The 22,834-nt window shown below is 33.9% G+C and overlaps 1 pseudogene; it reads right to left on the bottom strand.

Moving 5' to 3' along the window:
- Positions 1 to 22,211, bottom strand: part of LOC110596090 — a 91,851-nt pseudogene extending 69,640 nt beyond the window's left edge.
- Between the last annotated feature and the right edge of the window lie 623 nt (positions 22,212 to 22,834).

The following is a 22,834-nucleotide window of genomic DNA, read 5'->3' as shown; positions in this document are numbered from 1 at the left end:
CCCCTGTTATCCCCCTACTGGGAATATACCCAGAGGAACTCAAATCACTGGGCCAAAAAGATACTTGCACACGCATGTTTATTGCAGCACTATTCACAATAGCCAAACCATGAAACCAAATGTACTGCCCATTGAAAGTGGACTAGCTAAAAAAAATCTGGTATATCTACACAATGGAATATTTCACAGTCATAAAGAAGACCACATTATGGACTTTGTGGCAACTTGGATGGATTTAGAGTCTATCATATACAGTGATCTATCACAGAAGCAAAAGACTGACTACCACATGCTCTCACTCATAAACAGACTGCATATTTACCATAATACTATAAGAAAGGGATTGGCAGTAGCTGGATGCTGCCAGGGGAGGAAGGGGGCACATAACATCAATAAAGTTACCTCAAACCAGGTGAAATGGGGAAAAAAAGGGAGGCCCAAAATTTACCTGTACAATGATCACTTGTATACCTAATCCTGAATTATATCCCACATCTTTAAAATAAAAAATAAAGTATAAGAAAAAAATGAAAAGAAAAGCCATATTTCAGTGAACTTTGGAGGAAATGTTAGCTTTCAATAATTCCCTTTGTTGGTCTAACTTCCCAGTATCTATTTTCTATTTTACTTGATGTGCTTTATATTTTGTGCTTTTAATATATATACATTTTGTTGTGTTTTACTGATAATGGAAACATTTTATCCTTTGGTTTTTGATATTTCAGTTGCTTTCAGTGAATCCTTCAAAAGAAGTAGAGTAAAAATGTCTTTATTCCCTCCTGTGAAGAACTTGTCTTTTAACTTTTCTGTAGGAATCATTGTGTAATTTATTTCCTCTCCTGATGATTTAAAAATACAACTAGTTTCTTAAAGGATGTATCCAGTTTTTAAAATAAACCTATAAAAAAGACAAAAAGAAGACAAATAAAATACTTTTGGGTACCATCTTTCATTTTATCTTTTATGTTTTTCTTAACCACATAAACATTCAACTAACATTCACTGGCAATTAACAAATTCAAGTAAGTGCTGAGTCTTCATCTGTATACATCCTACTTTTTTCTTGGTTCATAGGAGATAGGCAAAAAAAAAAATTGTACAATCATTGCTGGCTGTCTGAGCAGTTATTAGTTTTAGGAATCCCAATGGATATCATAATCAGTACATACTCAGGTCCTACAGTCAGCCCTTCTGATGCTACTGTGCAAAAACTTAGCCTTCTGTATCTGCGGGTTTTACATCTCACAAATACTGTTTGTTTGTTTGTTTGCTTGCTTGCTTGCTTGCTTGCTTGTTTGTGATGGGGTCTTGCTCTGTCACCCAGGCTGAAGTGCAGTGGCAGGACCATAGCCCACTGTAGCCTTGAACTCCTGCCAGAGACTTCCAGTTTAGCCTCCTGAGCATGCTACTATGACGAGCTAATTTTTAAAAAAATTTTTTTTTTCTTTTGGAGACCAAGTCTTACTATGTTTCTCAGGTTGGTCTTGACTACTGGACTCAAACCATCCTTGGTCTTCAGCCTTCAAAGTAGTTGACTATATTTTTATATATGTTCAGTTGTTAATGTAGAACCTGCAGGTACAAAAGGTCAACTGTATTTATTGAAAAAAATTCACATATAAGTAGTTCTACACAGTTCAAACCCATATAGTTCAAGGGTCAAATGCATCTATATTCAAGAAACCAAAAATCTAGCTATTGTTTTCTGGCCGTTCACTAATAATTTTTAAAAAGGTATCTGCTCCCTTTCTGAAAAGGTAAAGTTTCCTTTACTTAATATTAAGCACTTCTATCTTTTTTCCCTAGTCAGATTATTAATGTTTGAGAATGGTGGGTGTTTTCATTGCAAGACTTCAGTTTATGTGGAAATAGTTGCAATAAATGTAAGGAATAAGAACTATTAAATAGTTTATTTGATCCATTTTGAGTTGATTTCTGTAAATGGTGAGAGACAGTGATCTAGTTTCATTCCTCAGCATCCGAATATTCAGTTTTCCTAGCACTATGTATTCAAGACACTTCTTTCCCCAATGTAAGTTCTTGGCACTTATGCTGAAAATCAGTTGGCTGTAAATGTGTGAATTTATTTCTGGGTTCTCTGTTCTGTTCTGTTGGTCTATATGTCTGTTTTTATGCTAGTAGCATGCTGCTTTGGTTACTATTGCTTGATATTATATTTTAAAGTCAGGTAATATTATGCCCCCAGCTTTTTGTTCAGTATTACTTTGGCTATTCAGGGTCTTTTGTGGTTCTATACAAGATTTTCTATCTCTGTGAAAAATATTTCAGGTATTTTGATATTTTGATAGGGACTGTATTGATTATTTAGATTAGTCTGACTAGTATGATCATTTTAACAATACTAATTCTTCCAGTTTATAAGTATGGGATAGCTTTCCATTTGTTTACAGTCTCTTCAATTTCTTTCATCAGTGCTTTGCAATTTTTCTTGTAGAAGTCTTTTACCTCCTTAGTTAAATTATTCTTAGGCCTTTTTTTAAAAAACTATTGTTAATAGAATTTATTATTTTCTGCTAGTTTATTGTTGGTATATAGAAACACTACTAATTTGTGTGCATTTATTTTGTACCCTACAACTTTATAGAATTTGTTCATTTGTTCTAACAGTTTTTTATGGAGTTTGTAGGGTTTATATATATAAGATTATGTTACCATCCACATATAAGATCATGTTTTATATGATTGTGTTACCATGTTTTTGCTGTTGTGAATACTGCTGCAATGAACATGTGTGTGCAGGTGTCTTTTTGGTAGAGTAATTTAAGTTCCCAGAAGAGGGATTGCTGACTCATATGGTAGCTCAATTTTTAGTTCTTTCAGAAAATGCCACACTACTTTCCACAAGGTTGAACTAGTTTACATTCCCACCGATGGTATAGAAGCATTCACTTTTCTCCATAGGCTCACCAACACCGGTTATTTTATGACTTTTTAATGATAGTCATCCTTATCAACGTTAAGTGATATCTCATTATAGTTTTTATTTGAATTTCTCTGATGATTAGTGAAACTCAGCATTTTTCTAAGTTTGTTGTCTGCTCGAATGTCTTGCTTTGAGAACTGTTTGTTCATGTTCTTTGCCCACTTTTTAATGGGGTTATATGTTTGGGGTTTTTGCCCCATCGATTCATTTGAGTTCCTTGTAGATTCTGGATTTTATCATACACTTGTAATTCTATTTGCTTTCCCAAACAGCAATCCTATGCATGGTTCCCAAGCACAATTACTAGCTACACTCCTGTGTCCATGTAGAGATGAACTCATAGACCACAAGTTTCCATTCCACTCTTTTCTCCATTTACCCCACCATTCTAATGGCCTAATTGTCTTTTCTAGGTCTGTGAAAAGTGATGTTGGCATTTTGATAGGGATTGCAATGAATCTGTAGATTGTCTTGGGTAGGATAAACATCTTGACAATATTGATTCTTCTAATCCATGAATATGGGATGTTTTTCTATTTGTTTTTATCATCTTTGATTTCTTAGTGCATATGGTATGTTTTTCTATTTGTTTTTATCATCTTTGATTTCTTAGTTCTCACTGTATAAGTCTTTTACTTCTTTGGTTAGGTGAATGACAAAGTATTTCATTTTTCTCTAGCTATTATGAATGGAATTATGTTTTTTTATTTGGTTCTCAACTTGCTTGCTGTTGATGTATAGAAAAGCAACTGTCTTTTGCATGTTGATTTTGTTTCCTGAGACATTACTGAAGTCATTTATCAGTGCAAGGAGGTTTTTGACAGACTCTGTAGGATTTCTAGTTATAGAATTATATCATCTGCAAAGAGGGATACTTAACTTCCTCTTATCTATTTGGATACCCCCGATTTCTTTCTCCTGCCTGTCTGCTCCATCTAGGACTTCTAGTACTATGTTGAATAGGAATGATGAGAGTGGGCATTCCTGTCTTGCTCCAGTTATTGAGGGATGCTTCCAGTTTCTGCCCATTAAGCATGATGTCAGCTGCAGGTTTGTCATAAATGGCTCTTACTGGTTTGAGGAATGTTCCTGTGATGCCTAGTTGTCCAAGAGTTTTTATCCAGAAGGGTTGCTGGAATTCAGTGAATGCTTTTTCTGAGTCTAGTGGGACTTCGTTTTGCATCTGCTAATAATTCATCATAATTCATCATGTTTTATACACTTACAAGTGTATTTGCATGTTTATACACTTACAAGTGTATTTATATGTTTATACACTTACAAGTGTTAAACCAGTCCTGCTCCTAGGAATGGAGCCCACCCGGTCATGATGGATGATCCTTGAAATGTGTTGTTGGGTACAATTTGCTAGGATATTGTTGAGAATCTTTGCATCAATTTTTATCAGGGAAATTTTCTTGTAGCTCTCTTTCCTTATTGGGTCATTGCCAATTTGAGGTATCAGAATGATATTTGCTTCATATAATAGAATGAGCTAAGGAGAATTACTTTTTAATGGTGTAGAATACTTTCAATAGAATTGGTATCAGTTCTTTCATATATGTCTTGTAGAATTCAGCTGAGGAAACCATCTGGCACAGAGCTTTCTTTAGTGGGGCAGTTTCTTATAACTGAGTCGATTTCTTGGATTTTTATAAGTCTATTGAGGGTTTCAATGTTTTTGTGTTTCAACCATGGAGGGTTATGTGATGCCAGGAATTCTTCTATTTCCTCTAGATTTTTCAGTTTATTTGCATACAGATATTCATAGTAATCCCTGATAATCTTTTGAATTTCTTCAGGGTCAATTTTGAAATCACCATCTCCTTTTCTAATTGTGTTTATTTGGGTTTTCTCTTTTTTCAGTCAATCTCTCAAAGAACCAGCTTTTTGCCTTGCTGATCCTTACTTTGATTTTTTTATTCTGTTTCATGCAATTGTGACTTTATTTTAGTAATTTGAATTTTTCTACTAAATTCAGGATTTAATTGTTCTAGCTCCCTTAAGTATAACATTAGGCTGCTTGCTTGAGATGCCTCTATTTTCATGATATGCATGTGTAATGTTATAAATTTTCCTAGCACCCCTGTCATGGTTTCCCAGAGGTTTTGACATGTTGTGTCTTTGTCTTTGTTGGTTTCCAGGAATTCTTTTATTTCTACCTTAATTCTATGCTAACCCACAAGTAATCAGAAGCATGTTGCTTAATTTCCATGTATTTGTGTGTTATGAGGGCTTCTTGTTGGTGATGATTTTTATTGCACTGTGTTCTGAGAAATGCTTGGTATTATTTCAACCTTTTGAAATTTTTTGATGCTTGATTTATGCCTGAGAATGTGACCAATTTTCTTGGTGTCTGTTCCCTGTGCTGATGAGTAGAATATATACTCTGTGGTTGTTGGGTGAATTGTTCTCTAGAAGTCTATTAGGTCTAATTGTTTGAGTGTTGAGTTAAGGTTCCAGATTTTCTTTTATCTTTTCTTTCTTTCTTTTTTTTTTTTTTTTGCCATGATTATCTGTCTAGAACTATCATTGAAGCATTAAAGTCTCAAACTATGATTGTATGGATCTCTATGTTCTATCTTAGTTTAAGTAGCAATTGTTTTTTTAAATCTAAGTGTTCCTTGGTTGGGTGCATCCAGATTTATGGTGGATATTTTTTTGCTGGTAGATTGAACTCTGTATCATTATGTAGTATCTTTTAGTGTCCTTTTAAACTTTTATTAGTTTGAAGTCTGTTTTGTCTTATATATACCTACCCCTACTCTTTTTAGTTTTCCATTTTCCTGGAAGATCTTTCTCTGATCCCTTACTTTGAGCCCGTGAGTGTTCTTTGCAGTAAGATGGATTTCCTGGAGGCTTTAGAATGTTGGATCATGTTTCCTTATCCTATTTTCTATGCTATGCTTTTTTAGTGGCATGTTCAGTCCATTCACATTCAAGTTTGTTGTTGATATGCAAGAGTCCCTCTCTGTCATAATGCTCTTAAGTGATTGCTTTGTTTTCTTTTCAAGTTTTGTAGTTGATTTGTATGATCTGTTAACTCTGTGCTTGCCTGTGCTTTTGCAATGGGTGAAACAGGTTTTTCATTTCTGTGCTCAGAACTTTCTTAAGCATCTCCTACAGGGCTGGTCTGGAGGTGGCATATTCTCTTAGGGACTGGATGTATGGAAGGATTTTAATTCTCTTTCATTGATAAAGCTTAGCTTGGTGGGATAGAAAATTCTTGGCTGGAATTGCTGTTCTTTAGGAACATTAAAGATGGGACCCCAGTCCCTTCTGACTTGGAACGTTTCTGTTGAGAAATCTGCTGCAATTCTGATGGATCTTCCACATTAGGTGATATGTCCCTACTCTCTAGTTGCCTTTAGGATTTTTTCTTTCATGGTTATCTTGTGAAGATGTATTACTATGTGTCTTGTGGATAGTCTCTCATGTATTACTTTGTAGAAATTTCCTGGATCTCTTGTGTTTGGATGGTCACTTCTTTAGCAAGATAGAGGAAATTTTCCTGGATGATTTCTTAAAAGACTTATTTTAAGGTGTTCTCAGTTTCCCCTTCTGTCTCAGGGATGCCAGTACACCATAGGTTTGGTCTTTGTATAGAATCTTACACCTCTTGTAGGCTTTGCTCATTCTTTTAGAGTCTTTTCTCCTTGTTTTTTTGTTGTTGTTTGTCCGACTTGGTTAATTCTATATTTTGACCCATAAGCTCTGAGATTTTTTTCCTCTGCCTGGAAAATTCTAATGCCTATGTCTGTCACTGTGCTTTGAAATTCCAAGATGAAACTCTTTATGATCAGGATTTCAAATTGGACCTTTCCTATATTGGTCAGTTCAGCTTTTATTTCCAGCACTGCTGTTGTTGCCTGGGTGATCTTTGCTTCTCTCTCTCTTCATGGCTTCCCTTGGCTATTTTTATCATCCATAGTCTCAATTTTATGTCTGTCATCAAGGATGGGTTCTATTGCTTGGGATCTGGGGGTAGTTTTTGTAGCTGATTGCTCTTTTAGGTTTGGGGTATTACTCATTTTTTGTTTTGTTATGTTTTGTTTTCTGGTTCTACCTCATCTGTGAGAACCAGCTCTTCTCTTTTTCATTATTTTATTTTTTGTTTTGTTGTTTTGAAGTTAGATACAGCCTACCTGCCCTAGGGCCTTTTCTACCATTCAAAAGAGTTCCTACAGGGAGAAAAGGGACTGCCAGGACTGCAGGAGATTTCACCTGCCATCTCCAGCTCTGCCTCTCTGAGTAGACAGTGATCAAAACTCAAAGTGACTTTCTACTGCAAAGTTTTTTTTTCCCATTGCCAGACTGTTTTCCAGTATTGAGGTGTAAACTCTGTGGGGATTGGGAGGGTGATTCCCCTGGCTGCTGTGGCAGCACTGCCAGAATGACAGCAGTGCTCATTGCTCAGAAGTGCTCCCATGGAAAGATAGGGGCTACCTGGTGTTCCTCTTAGTTCTTCCTCTCCCATTAAAGGCTGATCTGCATTCAGAACTCAAAAACAGCAGAATCTGCTAAAGCTTGCTCCAAACTGGTATATGCTGTGTTGGAGCAACTTGCCCTTGGGGTGAATAAAACTGGTAGGTGATCTTTCCTGGTCTAGGGGCTGGCCACCAAGCACTGCTAGTAGAAGCTCTTAGGGATTGATTGGCCATAGGCATTCAGAACTTGATTGGGTTCTCAGAACTATGTGGGATCTGGCAGCATATCTGTGCCATATGCAGGCCACCTCCCATATGGGACTGGAAATCTGTGCAGTTGAAGAGAAGAGAACCATCTCAGACCATGTCAGTAGCATTCACTCTCTCTCATGTATAAGGCAGTACTGAAAATCCGATATGAGCCTGGTATCTGTCAGGGATGAGGCCTCTCCAAAGCCAGCCACCTGCTCTCTCTCTCCTTATTTCCTGTGTGTCCCAAGAGTCCTTTGCAGGATGTGGGATGTGCCTTTCATCTTAGCCTGCTTAAGATGCTGGAGGCCACTGGCTGCTGGGATTTTCTTCCTTGATCTGCTCTGCAAGAGATGTGCCAGTCAGCTACTACTAGGTGGCCACCCTGGAAGTATCTATTATTTTCCTGTCAGGTGTATGTCTAAATCCCCGTGTCCTGTCCCCACCCCAGTCAGAGGACAAGGAAAGGCAGAGCCCTTACTGAGGATTCTGCAGCTAGAGAAGCTTAGCATGATAACTCCTATGTTATTTTAATATCTGGAATATATGAGGAACTCAAACACCTCAATAACAAAAAATCTGATTAAAAAATGGGTTAAAGTTCTGTGTAGACATTTCTCAAAAGAAGCTGTCAAATGGCAACAAGTGTATGAAAAAAATGCTCAACATCACAGATTATCAGGGAAATGCAAATCAAAATCACAATGAGGTATATTACTTCTCTTCAGTTAGAATGGTTATTATCAAAAAGACAAAAAATAGCAAATGGTGGCTGGGATGTGAAGAAAAGGGAACTCTAATACCCTATTGGTAGGAATGTAAATGAGTATAGTCATTTTGAACAACAGTATTAAAGTCTCTAAAAAAAACTTTAAATAGAATTATCTAGCCATTGCCAGAACATCATTATCATTGCCTTGCTAGACTCTGATGTGGCCATGTGCTCTTTGAGCTGTGGTTGTCACCATGCTTCCTGGCTTTGGCCCCCTCCCCTACCTTGGGAAAGTAAATCTTCTCTCTCTCTCTCTCTCTCCCTCGCTCTCTCTCTAATTTACTTTCAAAATAAACCATATTGTCTAGTCTAAAGAAAAAAAAGAATTACCTTATGATCTAATAATCCTGCTACAGTGTGTGTAGCCAAAGAAAGTGAAATCAGTATGTCAGACTCCCATGTTTATTGTAGCACTATGCACAAAGGTCAAGATATGGAATCAACCTAAATGTCCATAAACAAATGAATAGATAAAGAAAACGTGGTATATATATATATACAATGGAATAAAGTACGGCCATTAAAAAGAGTAAAATCTTGTCATTTGCAACCATGTGGAAAGCATTAGGTTGAACCTAGAGTATATTATGTTAATTAAAATAAGACAAGCACAGAAGAACTATTATTGCATGATTTCACACATATGTGAAATCTTACAAAATTGATCCCATAGAAGAAGCGAGTATAGTAGTGGTTACCAGTAGCTAGGGAGAGTAGTAAGTGGGGAATGGAGAGAGATTGATCAATGCCTACAAAATTACAGTTAAATAGGAGGAATAATTTCTGATGTTCTATGGGCTACAATAATGTATCATATAGTCCAAAATAGCTAGAAGAGAGAATTTTGAATGTTCTTATCACAAAGAAATGATATTTTAGGTGATGGATATGCTAATTATCCCAATTACATTATTATATTACACAATGTATATGTGTATGAAGACATCACACTGTATCCCATAAATATGTACAATTATCATGTATCTATTAAAAAAGAAAAAAGAAAAATATGTTTATATAGATAAATTCATTTTGGGCCTTTCTTCTGTTAATCTAATAGTATTTCTTCTTTCGTTGAAATTTTTCCAGTTAAACAATTTGGTTATATCAGAACAAATTTAAAAGGAAAATTTGATTAAAGAAGTGAATTTGAACTAAATGGAAGAATAGAATAGTGAAACTTTACATTTTTTTAAAAAGAGTTAAAAATACAGGAACTTAGGGCATTAAAGCATTCTGTTCCCTGTTCCCTGTTTCTTATGTATAAACTTGGGTCACATCTTCACCAAGTAAGTTTTGGTAGTTGTAGTGTAAACTGGAGCGATGAGCATGATTGCTTCTACCTTTGGTAAATAATGAAAAATAACATTCAATAGACTTGATAAGAGATTGTTTCATCTCTAAAGTTCTGTTTAAGTAATTTGGAATTTATCCTAATTAAAAACCTGAGGTTTTCTAAACAAAGAGTATATCTTCCATTTGGAATCAATATGTAGAGGTAATTATGAGTGAAATGTGTGAGCATTTCGGAGAATATTTATTACAATATTCCAAATGAAACTTGGTAATGCTGATTTAAAAGGTTGACTAAAAAAATAAAAAGCAAGATCAGGAAGAAAAATAAAAGCAAAAAAAGAGTACTAGTAATTCTCATTCCATTTTATGTATTGGATAGAAGTTTTAGCTTAATAAGAATTCTTAAAAATTTCCAATTTGAATCTTTCAGATACAATGTCTACCATCTGGGGCACTTCTTTGGCAACATCTGAGTAGTGATTAAATATTGTGGTCCCTGTGTAAATGTCTAGCATAGTATACATACAACCTTGGAGTAAAATTGCAATCAATTTCAAAGGAGACTAAAACTAACAATCCCCAGTAATATTTAGAGTTATGAAATTAAATAACTATCTCACAATTTTTCACTTTAATACAGATGTGGTGGAAATATATGTATATGTAATGATATCCAATCATCCTGTGCTTTAAGAAAAATTTTTCCCTAACTTGTGGTTGTCTTACTTTTTTTCTTAACTAGAAACTGTCATTTTTGTGGCTATTGGTGTGTGTGTGTGTGTGTGTGTGTGTGTGTGTGTGTGTGTGTGTGTGTGGTTAGAAATTTGATTCAAACCTTTGAGTTGGGAGCAGAGAGTCCAGCTTTAGAACTTGTATTCTGCTTGAATCTCGAACTTTCTCCATCCTTTCAGTATTATCCGCAAAACTGTCACTTGGGCTCATCAAAAAATTTGCAAGAATATGAGCTATGCATTATTCCGGAATTCAAGCAGAGGTGGGAAGCATTACATACCTTGAGTAAAGCAATAAATAATCTTCTTCATGAAGTTTACATGAGGAACTAATGAGATCACACATAAAGCTTCTAGAATAGTGCCTGAGCTACTTAACACTCTTGTGTTATTCTTATTGCTACAAAAGCCATGAGTATATACTTTGGCTAGGTTTTTTCCTCATCAAAAATTCTTATACATGTAGAGGGGAAAAAAGAATCCATGAATTCATGGCTCAGCAGCTTTCACTACCCCAGACAGAGAGTAGGAAGACATTTCAACTCCAAAGCTTTCAACTTCCATAATGTCAAGACTTCCATAACTATGAGAGTCATATAAGTAAATCTGGTTTCTTAAATACAACCTAAAAGGAGGAAAAAGAACAGAAATTTCTGGAAAGAAAGCAATGAGAAATCATGAGAAGGAAATCTTGGATTATACCTATAGTTAGAAAACAAATTAAAGATGAAGAGTCAGTAAAGGAACAATAACAACAAAATATATATAGATAGTAGGAATTACACAGTATTCTAGAAAGAGATTGCCTGGCATAAAAATTTCCTTCCTCTCTCTATTCCTTCCTTCTTGTTCTTCCCTCCTCTTCTCCTTTCTTCCTTTCTTCTTTCTTCTTTTCTTCCTCCTTTCCACAAATTTTAGTTGAAATATCCCACGTGCCATCACTACAGTAACCACTAGAGATACAGCTATGAACAGAACAAAGCCTGTTCTTCTGAAGTGATCATCATTGTAAGGGGAAAAAACAACAAACAAACAAACAAAATCCCACACATACAGATATGTAACATACTGGCAGAGAGTAAGTCTTAAAAATAATGCTAGAGAATAGGAAAAATTTGTTATTTTAGAGGAGATATTGAGGAAATTCCTCTCATTTGAGCACAGGCTTGAATGAAGTAAGGAACTGAGCCAAGCAAATACATAAGAGCAAATTGGCTCGGACAGATTTTGAGCAGAAGTATAACATCTGACTCATGTTTAAGAATGCTATATGTGTGGCTCTGGATTCAGAAGCCTGTGTTTGAAGTTTTAGCCCTGGAATGTTAGTTAAGTTACTTAATTTCTCTGAGTCTCAGTTTCTTCGTGTGTAGAAAGGGACTAATTATGATAACGCTATAATGATATTGTGAAAGTTTTACAAAAGATATTCAAGTAGAGCTCTTAGCACAATCCCAGAGACATTTTAAGTGTTCAATAAATGTTATTACTGTCATTTTACTAGAATTGTTGGATCATTATAATAATTATTAAGTAAGCCTATTAAAAGCCTCATAAGGGAAATGACAACTGTGTCAGAGGCTGAAGTAGAGGAAAAAAGTAGGGGAAAAAGATTGAGAAATTGTTGGATTATATGATAGGAGGAAGTTTCTAATTGTTGAAATAATAATTTCAAAAATGAGTAAAGGCAACAACTTAAAAACTTGAGTTACTTTCTTCTTTTTTTTTTACTATATCAATAGACATTTTGCATCTGATTTGACTTTTACTACTTTAGTTTATCTTATCTTGTAAACTAGAGCAAAGCAAAAACCAAGTGGGGTAATATGTGATCTTTGACATAACTCCCATAACACATTTAGTAGTCTTGTCTTATTTGCTGCAAAAGTGTTAAAAACAGAAATATGTGTGAAGCAATTAACCAAAAATATGTGATTACTTGCCCTCACATAGTCCTGTAGTTAGAGTACTGAATGCTATTTTAGTTAGAACTGTTTCTCTCACTTTATTTGTTAAACTTTTTATCACAATAAATTTAATGATATGTAGTCAGTGAAGTATGAAAATGGAAGTTCTTTTCAGCCATTGTCAATAAAGACAGTCCTATTTATCTCATTTTTAGTTCAGATTCTAACATTTATTTTATGTCTAAGACTGTATGAGCCAAGAGTAATAAATTTAGAGAATGCATAGTACCGCTGAATAATTTAGTAGACTGAAAGCCTTTTCTCATTTTCATACGAAGACCAGTTGGAATTCCTTTTTAGCTATGTTGTACATTATTATGTTACTGTGGAGCCAAGTTGGGCTGTGAGGTTGTCCATAGAAATTTTTCGCAAATTAAAATGTAAGTAGTTTCAAGTAGGATCATAATGCTTTTAAATATTTGGGTTTGGTAACGTACGTTCAGAGTCAGTGGTGGACAGTGGAATGGAGGGAGAAAGTGTAGCTCAGAGGAGCAGAGTGATATGAAAGCCCATTAACTAAAATTACCTTGTAATAGGCTGAAAGAGGTTTTCATACCTGAAGTCATCTGGCCAGCCCATCATGCAGTTTTAGATTATCATTTGAGAAGTCAGAGAAGCATATTCTCAGAGAGTGAATACTGTTGCTGACTTGCAGAGGCACCAGCTCTAAATGGAAACCATATGAGGAAATGAATAGTGCCTAATATTTAGCCAGAGCATGTTAGCATGTTAATCAATAAAGATACCTTTTATTACAGGACTATTTTTTAGGCTGTATACTAGAAAGCATACCAGAAGAGAGTCAAATTTATTATTTTCTTTATTTTTTAAATTACACATTAGGAAAACAAAGTGTAAGACTCTATTCTATAATAGTACTTACACATACTTTGACACCCTCTATGCATGAATATGCAGGCTTTTGCCAGGTCTTTTTTTCAAACTCAGAATAGGTGAATGAACTCACAGTAATAGTAGAGTCCAAATCCTAATCTTTCCAAAACCTAAAGGATGTCTTCTATTGAAATCAGTCTTGCAATTGTTTTTTTTTTTTTTGAGAATTAAATCGTTTATTGATTACACATGATAATGGATACACAAGCTTCATTCCCATCTATAATTTTAACAATTGTTAAAGAGAAAATACCATAAACAATAAATCAAAACCAATGTTTTCTAGACTAATAGTAGATATGTATACATGTGTATGCACGTGTGTGCATTTATATTTACAGTATGCATATTTGATGCATGTTTACCAATATATGGAGGAAAAAAGGTGGAAAACTTTAAATAAGAAATTTATATGTACTTGACAAGGTTACATACAACAGCAATGATCTTTTTAAGGAAACCTGTGAAGAATAATGATTATGCTTTCAAAATGCCTAGGAAGTAAACAAAAGGAATAAGCTCTGAAGCTTGAAATGGTGGCGTAGGAAGGGAGATACTTTCACTTTCAGACAAATCTGCTTTCCTCCTTTCTGAGTAGACCCATAGGTTGAATTCCCCAGAAATCAAAGAACTATATATATTATTATTCAGGCTGTCATAAACAACCTTGTAATCTATGTATACCATTAAAAGATTCATTAATAAGAGAAGCCCATAGATGCAAACTATAAATACAACACATTTTGCAATTTTCATGGTTATGAGAATTATTCACTTATCAGGATTCAGTGACGCTGCAGAAACATACACTGAAAAAAACTGAATTGTTACAACTCCATTAGGTGCCGTATGAGACACAGAAAGTTGGGTAAGGTCAAGGAGGCTTAGCGTAATGAGTATTGATTATCGTATCTGGACATCTTTGAATATTCTTTGAGAATCTTGAGCAATCGTAAAATAAATCTGTGTAACTTTTGTTGGGCAAATTTTGCTTATTCCACTTGAGACTTTGGCAATGAATTGCAGGTAGCTTTGTAAGGTAATTTATAATGACTGATTTAGCAAGATTGATCTTCACTACCAAATATATTAAACCTGCAATTGCCTCTGTGTACAGCAAAGCATATTATCTCATACACAATATGAGGTTCATTTGGAAATTAACTCACTATTTTATTATTAATATATATAGCACATCTTAGACCACAGAATTCCATATTGAAGCACTAAAATCTTTATTGAAAATTCCCTGTATAAAACTTTAAAGACAAAACCTACATATACACAGCAAAGATAAAATAAAAACCACAAAACATATCTGATCATCAACAGCTAGCTTTATTATATGTCGATTTGTTTCCCCATCATCTCCCCCAACTGAATTGTCATCATCCATCAACCTCATCTTTTGCTTTTTATTGATATCTTCAGTTGTTGATGCCAATCCAATTAGTTTTTTTAAATTTATACTTTAATAATAATTTTTGCTATACCAATGCTGCTAAATTCTTTCATTCAAATAAGCGTATGTTCAACTACTGTACTTTCTTTCTGGAATGGTGAGAATACTTGAGTCAAGTAGAATATATTCGTCATAAGTCAGATTTTAGAGTTTGTTTATTGAAACCTAAGTCAGAAAGTCCATTGCTTGAAAGCTTTCTCTGATTAGGCCTATAATTTGAGAAATGTATATTCCATATAAATTTGTTATTATTCAAACGTTACAATAAAAAATAGGAAATAGAGAATTGCAAATATAATGAAAATAATGAACATCTCATTTTAGATCCTTACTTAAAAATGTCTTTCGTAATATAAAAAATATTTAAGCCGGGCTCGCCTTTGGGAGGCTGAGGTGAGTGGATTGCCTGAGCCCGCGAGTTCTAGACCCAGCTGGGCAGCGAGACCTCATCTCTACAATAAATCAAAATATCAGCCAGGTGTGGTAGCTCGCGCCTGTAATTCCGGCTACTCGGAAGGCTGAGGTAGAAGGATCGCCAGAGCCCAGCAGGTCGAGGCTGCGGTGGCCGGGAGCAGCCACTGCACTCCAGTCTGGGCGACAGAGTGAGACTCCAACTAAAAAATATATATATATATTTAAGCTGTTATTTCATGAGTTTCTACCTATTTCCTCAATTTGTTATCTTGTTAAAAATCTCAGGATCACAAGTATCTTGAAGAAATTGATGGTGCTATCATATAAAATTATTTTGGGATACCAGCCTTAACTTGCTAGAAAACAAACTTGTTGTACATTGCCTTCTAGATTTACCAATTATTTTCAGTATTCTGTTAACTTTTTATTTATGTTCTAACATTTTAATCTAAATATAGAAATGTATGGTCTTCTCTTGAATTGCTCACAGTTGCAGAATTAAGCAAATATTCAATTAATCATTAGTGGAGGTAGGACCAACTTTAAGAAAACCTACAACATGCAAAATTAAACTTGCCTAAAATGTGTAAGAAAGGCTAGGCATTTATAATATGATAGAATTTTTAACTTTGTAAAATGATTCATCCTAACGTTTCATTAATATAAAACACTGATGAAAGAAATTGTAGATGACACCAACAAACTGAAAAACATTCCATGTTCATGGACTGAAAGAATGAATATTGTTAAAATGGCCATATTGCCCAGAGCAATCTACAGATTCATTGCAATCCCTATTAAATTATCAACATCATTTTTTACAGAATTAGAAAAAAAATATAAAATTCATGTGGTATCAAGGAGTCCAAATAGCTAAAGTAATCCTAAACAAAGACAAGAAAGGTGGAGGTATCACATTATCTGATTTTAAGGTTATATAATTATACCACAAGGTTATAATTACCAAAATAGCATGGCACTGGTATGAAAATAGACAAACAGATCAATAGAACAGATTAGAGAACCCAAAAATAAAGCCACATACCTACAACCAACTGATATTTGAAAAAAATCAACAAAATTATATATTGGGGAAATGACACCCTATTCAATAAATGGTGCTGGGAAAATTGGATAGTAATATTCAGAAGAATGAAATTCGGCCCTTTCCTTTCACCATATATAAAAGTTAACTCAAGATGAATTTTAAAGACGTAAATGTAAAACCTAAGACTATAAAAATTCTAGAAGAAAACCTAAAAATACTTTTCTGGACATTGGACTAGGGAAAGAATTTATGATAAAGTCCTGAAAAGCAAACAAGAAAATAAAAATAGACAAATGAGACTTAATTAAACTAAAAGACTTCTGCACAGCAAAATAAACAATCAACAGAGTAAACAGACAACCTACCTAATGGGAAAAAAAATTTGCACACTATGCACCATCCAACAAACAGAATCTATAACTATCTCAAAATCTACAAGGAACTTAAACAATTCAACCAGAAGAGAACAAATAATCCCAATAAAAAGTGAGCAAAGGACATGAACAGACATGTTTCAAAAGAAGGCATACAAGTGTCCAATAAACATGAAAAAATGTTCAAAATACCTAATTATCAGAGAAATGTAAATTAAAACCACAATGAGATACCATCTCACACCAGTCAGAATGCTATTATTAAAAAGTCTAAAAACAACAGATGTTGGCAAGGATGTGGTAAAGGGAATGTTTATACACTGTCATCTATGGAAAGCAGTATGGAGATGTTTCAGGGAACAAAAAGTAGATTTATTAATACAATGCAATCCAGCAATCCCATTTCTGGGAATCTACCCAAAGGAAAAAAAATACTATATTAAAAAAATACCTGCACTCATATGTACATCGCAGCAATATTTACATGGAATCCATCTTATTCTTCATCATTGGAAGACTGAATAAAGAAAATGTGTACACACACACACACACACACACACACCACCTTGGAATAGTACTCAGTCATAAAAAAAGAGTGAAATCATGTCTTTTGCAGCAACATGGATGGAACTGGAGGCCATCATCCTAAGTAAAATAACTCAGAAACAGTAAATAAAATACTGCATGTTCTCACTTATAAGTGAGGGCTTAAACAACGGGTACACATGGACATTCAGAGTGGAATAATGGGCACTGGAGAGTACAAAAGGTGGTAATATAGGAGGGGAATAAGGTATAAAAAGTTACCTGGTGAGTACAATGTTCACTAATTGGGTGACGGGTACACTAAAAGCCCAGACTTCATCACTTCAAAATATATGTATGTAGGGAACCCGCAGTTAGAGCCCTTAAATCTATTTTTTAAAAATTAACGATGGTTTCTTAAATGAGCTTGAATAACTAAAGAAATAAATTACAGTATCTACCAGTGCATATTTATATGCACATTTGTAAGTACATGAATACTTTTCAAGCCAGGGAGTTTAATTATTAATTAGATGAGTGGTCAGCAAGTATTAAAGTTACATGGAAACACCTTTTGCCCCCATTATGTGATTGTTTAGACAGGTGCATACTTTTCTATGTGTCTAACTTTTCATATTTTGTTTATACATTTTAAATATACAGACTAATATACATATGCAATGCTTGAAATTTAGCAGACAGAACAATATAAAAAGTCATTTTAATTTAACATAGTTTTATTTCTATGTTTTAAATTCTTTAAACTTCCAGCTTACCTGGTATAGATACCACAAAATATTTGTGTATTTCCAAGGCTTTACAGTAGTACCTGACAAAGAGTAGATACCTAGTAAGAGCTTTTTTAAAAAATTGTTGTTGTTTTAAATTTATGATCCTTTTCTTGAAGGTGATACATGAAGGGTTAACAGTCAGCTTTTCTTTGCTAGTAAAGTAGATTAATTACTAAACAGAAGGGCAGGCAGGTTTTTTTTGATCGAAGTTCTTTTGAAAAAATATTTTCCCTAGTATGTGATTCTTGGGGTAAAACATCTTTTGTTGTATACTTACTTTTAGAAAATCTTTTGTTGTATACTTACTTTTCCATACAAGTATTTAATATGCAATATGAGCTACTTTGGTTGAAGTTCTGAGAGTCTCTGTCGTATTAGAATTTCAGACTACAGCCTCTTATTCATACTTTCACTAATTCAGTGCTACATTTTTTATTCAATTTTACCTGGAACCAAGGATGGTGCAGTAACTGAGCCCAAAATACAAGCTTGTCAATTTTCCAGCTCTTTCATGAATTAGCTTGTCACTATCCATATCTATCTAATGACAAATTTTTTTAAAGGAATCATTGTACAAGTTCCATGTAACTTTAAGTTTGTAATTACTTTTCAGCTGAAAAATTCCTGTGGAATGTTTTAAACATCACAAAATAGAATAGTTCAGCTAACCTATATATCCTTAACCCAGATGTAACAATTATCAAGATTTTGTCATATCTGTTTAATTTGTCCTTTTGCTTCTTTTTTCTTTACTAAAGTAAATTCAAATAAATGCCAGACTTAATGACATTTCACCCCACCCATGCATTCTTCAGTATACATCTATATGGACATTTTCTTATATAACCACGACGTCATTGTCAAACATATAACAAATGTCTTGTTGTTCCAGTATGTAATTCATGCTCATATTTTAATAACATTTTTAAAAAGCAACATGTTTTATTGTTTGTTCACACATTGCTTTTGAGTGTACTGTGTCCTAAGACTTTCTAACCAAGAGCTGATGCCCTCCTTTGTTAATGTCATTAATTTTTCACAGAAGCTGAATCAACTCCCCTATTGAATGTCTTCTGTTTAGATTTATCTGTTAACTACCTTTTAGTGGATTTTAATTCATTGCTCTATTTCTTATATTTCCCATAAACAGAAGTTAATGATAGAATCTTGATTAGACTCGATTTAAATTTTTTTTCAAGAATGCTTATAAAATGGTGTTCTGTATTTTATGTTGTCTCACATAAAGAGAAAAGTGATCTGATTGTCTCACTTTCAGTGATGCTAAGATTGATCAGAGGATTCAGGTGATAACTGATTGATCCAAACATTATGAAGTTCCTTGTCAATTTTTTAACATTTTTTTTACCCACTGATAATAATTGACTCAATCAATTATTTCATAAGAGGTTGAACATGGTATTTTCTAGTTGTATTATTCTTTTCACATAATGCAGAAAGCAAACACAAATCCTTCATAAGCTTGGTTAGTTGGTCACTAAAAGGTACAATTTATAAAGAAAAGACATGCTAAGTGTTTAAAGCTCTCTATTTGTCAATTTTCTGGGTAAGGAATTGATGCCCTAGTTACTTTTTATTGTGTCCTGGGTAGTTTTGTTTTCTGTTTTATCTACCTCAACCCTTTATGGTTTTGAATAACGTTATAATTACATGGTTTTAAAAATATTCAATATATTACAATTAGTTGCATTCATTATTATTTTTCATGTGAGAATTTTCTCAAATTTTGCCAAGAGATTTTTTTCTATGCTTATTCCTGTGCCCCTTTAATAGAATTCATTTTAAATAGTTTTCTTGATTTCTACTACAACTAGGTATTCCAAGTTTATCTTGTATAGTTTCCATTCCAGATATGGAATTTTTCATTACCCCCCACCAAGAGCTCTGGCACTGAGTTGGATTGCTTCAAGGAATTACCTAGGAATAAGTATTTTTCTTAAATCCATAGTTCATAATATATTCCAATTCAAATATATGTTGCTTTATTCAAAATTTGCATTATACAATTGTATCTTTTTTTTCTCTTAAGTTGAATTGTATTTCTTAACAAAATTACTTATTGGTATTAATCTACAATATATAAAAATTAATTTCAAAATGATAATATCAATATTACCACTTTCAACTAGACTGCTGACCAAAGTTCAAGATTTCTTTGTAGTTCTAGTTGTTCATAGAATATTTTCTACTAAGTATAGTCAACATAATGTGTTTCAAAGTTGCTTTCAAAAATTTTGCTTGAGTGCGCTGGCATACACCTGGAATCTCAGTGCATGGAGAGGCTAAGGTAGGAGGATCACTTGAGGCTAGGAGCTCTAGACTAGTCTGGGCAGCATACAAGACTCTCTCTATACAAAAATCAAAAAATTAACCAGGTGTGATGGCACTTGCCTGTAGTCTCAGCTACTTGGGAGACTGAGGCAGGAGGATCACATGAGCCCAGGAGATTGATATTACAGTGAGCTATGATTATGTCACTGTACTCCAGCCTGGGCTCTGTGTGGTTTATATCAAAGTACAGGTTTTGACTGTACTTGATAACCTGATATAGTCAAAAGTTAAGTTCTTGGGCAACCTCTTTCAGGTCCCCTCCCACTGTGGGAGCTTTTCTGTCTTCTTAATAAATCCTACTTTCAAAAAAAAAAAGTTCTTTTTTTGCCTTGGTTTTAACATTTAGATATTGCCTTCTATTTCTTTAATTAAATTTTACTTTGTATCTTTTAAAATGTTTAAGGAAGAAAAGCTGTATAACAAGTAGTAGTAAAAATAATCTTTCCTTTTTACTTATCTCTTCCATTTCTTCTTAATCTCTAGGTAATCATTTTTATTACTTTTTGGCTCATACTTTTACTGTTTCTTTTTTTAAAACTAAGCATACATATCTTTATATATATATATATATATTATAATCATATAATTTCTTTCACCAGATGTAACATATTTCATATACTATTCTATGCCTTGATTTTTTTCCATTAACAATTTATAGTGGAAAACACTCTATATCTGTGATAGTGATCCATCTTTATTTTTATATACTGTTGCATGCTATTCCAATGTGTTGATGTACCATAATTTGCTGTCATATATTTTATGCTTTGATTTGTTTTCAATCTTCCACTATTATAATGCCAGAATAAAATATTTGAGCGTGAATCTTTTCATATATTTCCTAGAGTGACTTGATATAGAGACTTCGATGTGCTAAGTTAAAAAGTAAAGGCATGTTCTTCTAAATATTGCCAAGTTCTCCTCAATAGGAGTTGAATTGTTTGTATTCCCAAGAACATTATTTTAACTGTAATGCTCACTGCATGATAAAGAACGAATTGAATGCCATGAAGTGGCTTATTCAAGCTTCCTTTTGTGGAACTTTTATTACTTTCAATGTGGTAGAATCACAATTGTACGGTTTTCATTAACATTTGGTTCAATAGACAGATTTTACATTTGAAGCAACTTTCCAGGGCCTTGGCTTGAATGGCATTTGGTTGGTTCAAAAATTGATGTCCAAGAATTAATCTTATTTATTTAGTGGCCAATTCAAGCCCTTCTTTATTTTTCAACTTCCCTTCAGATGACTGGCTGAGCAAAAGTCCTTCCTATCATTTCAAAAGGTTTTATTGTGGGTTATATATGATGAATGGCTTTGCCCTCCCTGTTATTTCTAAGGCATTAAACAAAGGTTGATATTGAATTCCTATTCCTTGAAATAACACTCTATTTTTCTATTACTCTGCTAAGAAAGATAGAGTTTATGAATGACTCTAAAGGGAAAATATTAATTTCTCTCCAAGCTTCCGTTTAATTCTATCTTTCAATTACCCAGCATTTCTTCCTCCAAAAAATATATTTTAAGTCTGACATAAGATAAGTAGGAGATAAATCATTTTGAGGATGCATTTTTTTATAAGGTTTAAACTGGGAAGTACTTTTATAAGAAACAAGAGGAAGATACTCTAGTCGATTGAACCTGATCTCAATTTGTATTTGAGGTCTTTATTTTGCTTTGTTTTCTAATATCTCTCTTTGTTGTCCTTGTTAAAAAGAAATGGAGGTGAGAAGCAATTAATTATTTTCATTTTCTCATTAGAAAACCCTTATCTTGTAACAAACATGCTTCTTGAAAATAAAGAAAAAAAAATACCATTTATTTTCACAGATAATAAGACAAAGCCTTAAGTCTGTTTTGTGCTCACAGCTTCATTAGCAACAGGCAGAAAACCTGAACAGAGCGGAGCACAGAGGAAGATGCTGATAAACAGAATTGTCATGACTGCAGGATGAGTTCTAACCCGACATCTCTTCGAAGACAAAATAAATGAATTTACTGTGTATTTCAAATTTGTCTTTCTCATAAGTTTGATATCAAGGATTAATCCTAGGAAGAATAGTTGATAATCAAAGCATGAAAAATAACATATGTTTCTTTACCATTTAAGAAACATGGTATTTGAGAAGACTAAAGTGCATTTATTTCTTATCCACATGTGGTTTTGTTTTGTATAATTATTATTTTTTTAAAAATTGACCAATCCCCTTTTTAAAAATAACTGAAAAACATATTGCTATAAAATATACCTCAATTAGGTAGAGTTTATGTTCAATAATTGAACTATAAATATTAAGAATATCTATCCAAAGAAAGTTAACCATTAAGAATTAATTTCAGGCCGGGCTTGACAGCTCAGCCTGTCATCCCAGCACTTTGTAAGGCTGAGGCAAGTGGATTGCCTGAGCCCGCCAGGTTTGAGACCCGCCCAGGGAATTGGTGAATCCTCATCTCTACAATAAATCAAAAACTAGTCGGCTGTGGTAGCACGCGCCTGTAGTTCCAGCTACTTGGAAGGCTGAGATAGAAAAATCGCCGGAGCCCAGCAGGTTGAGGCTGCGGTGACCGGGAACAGCCACTGCACTCCAGTCTG

This window comes from Carlito syrichta, unplaced genomic scaffold (genome assembly GCF_000164805.1).
Source record: "Carlito syrichta isolate Samal-C Ts95f unplaced genomic scaffold, Tarsius_syrichta-2.0.1 Scaffold306721, whole genome shotgun sequence".
Lineage (NCBI taxonomy): Eukaryota > Metazoa > Chordata > Mammalia > Primates > Tarsiidae > Carlito > Carlito syrichta.
Note: the sequence above shows the minus strand (reverse complement) of the source record. Positions and strands in the feature narration are given on the sequence as shown.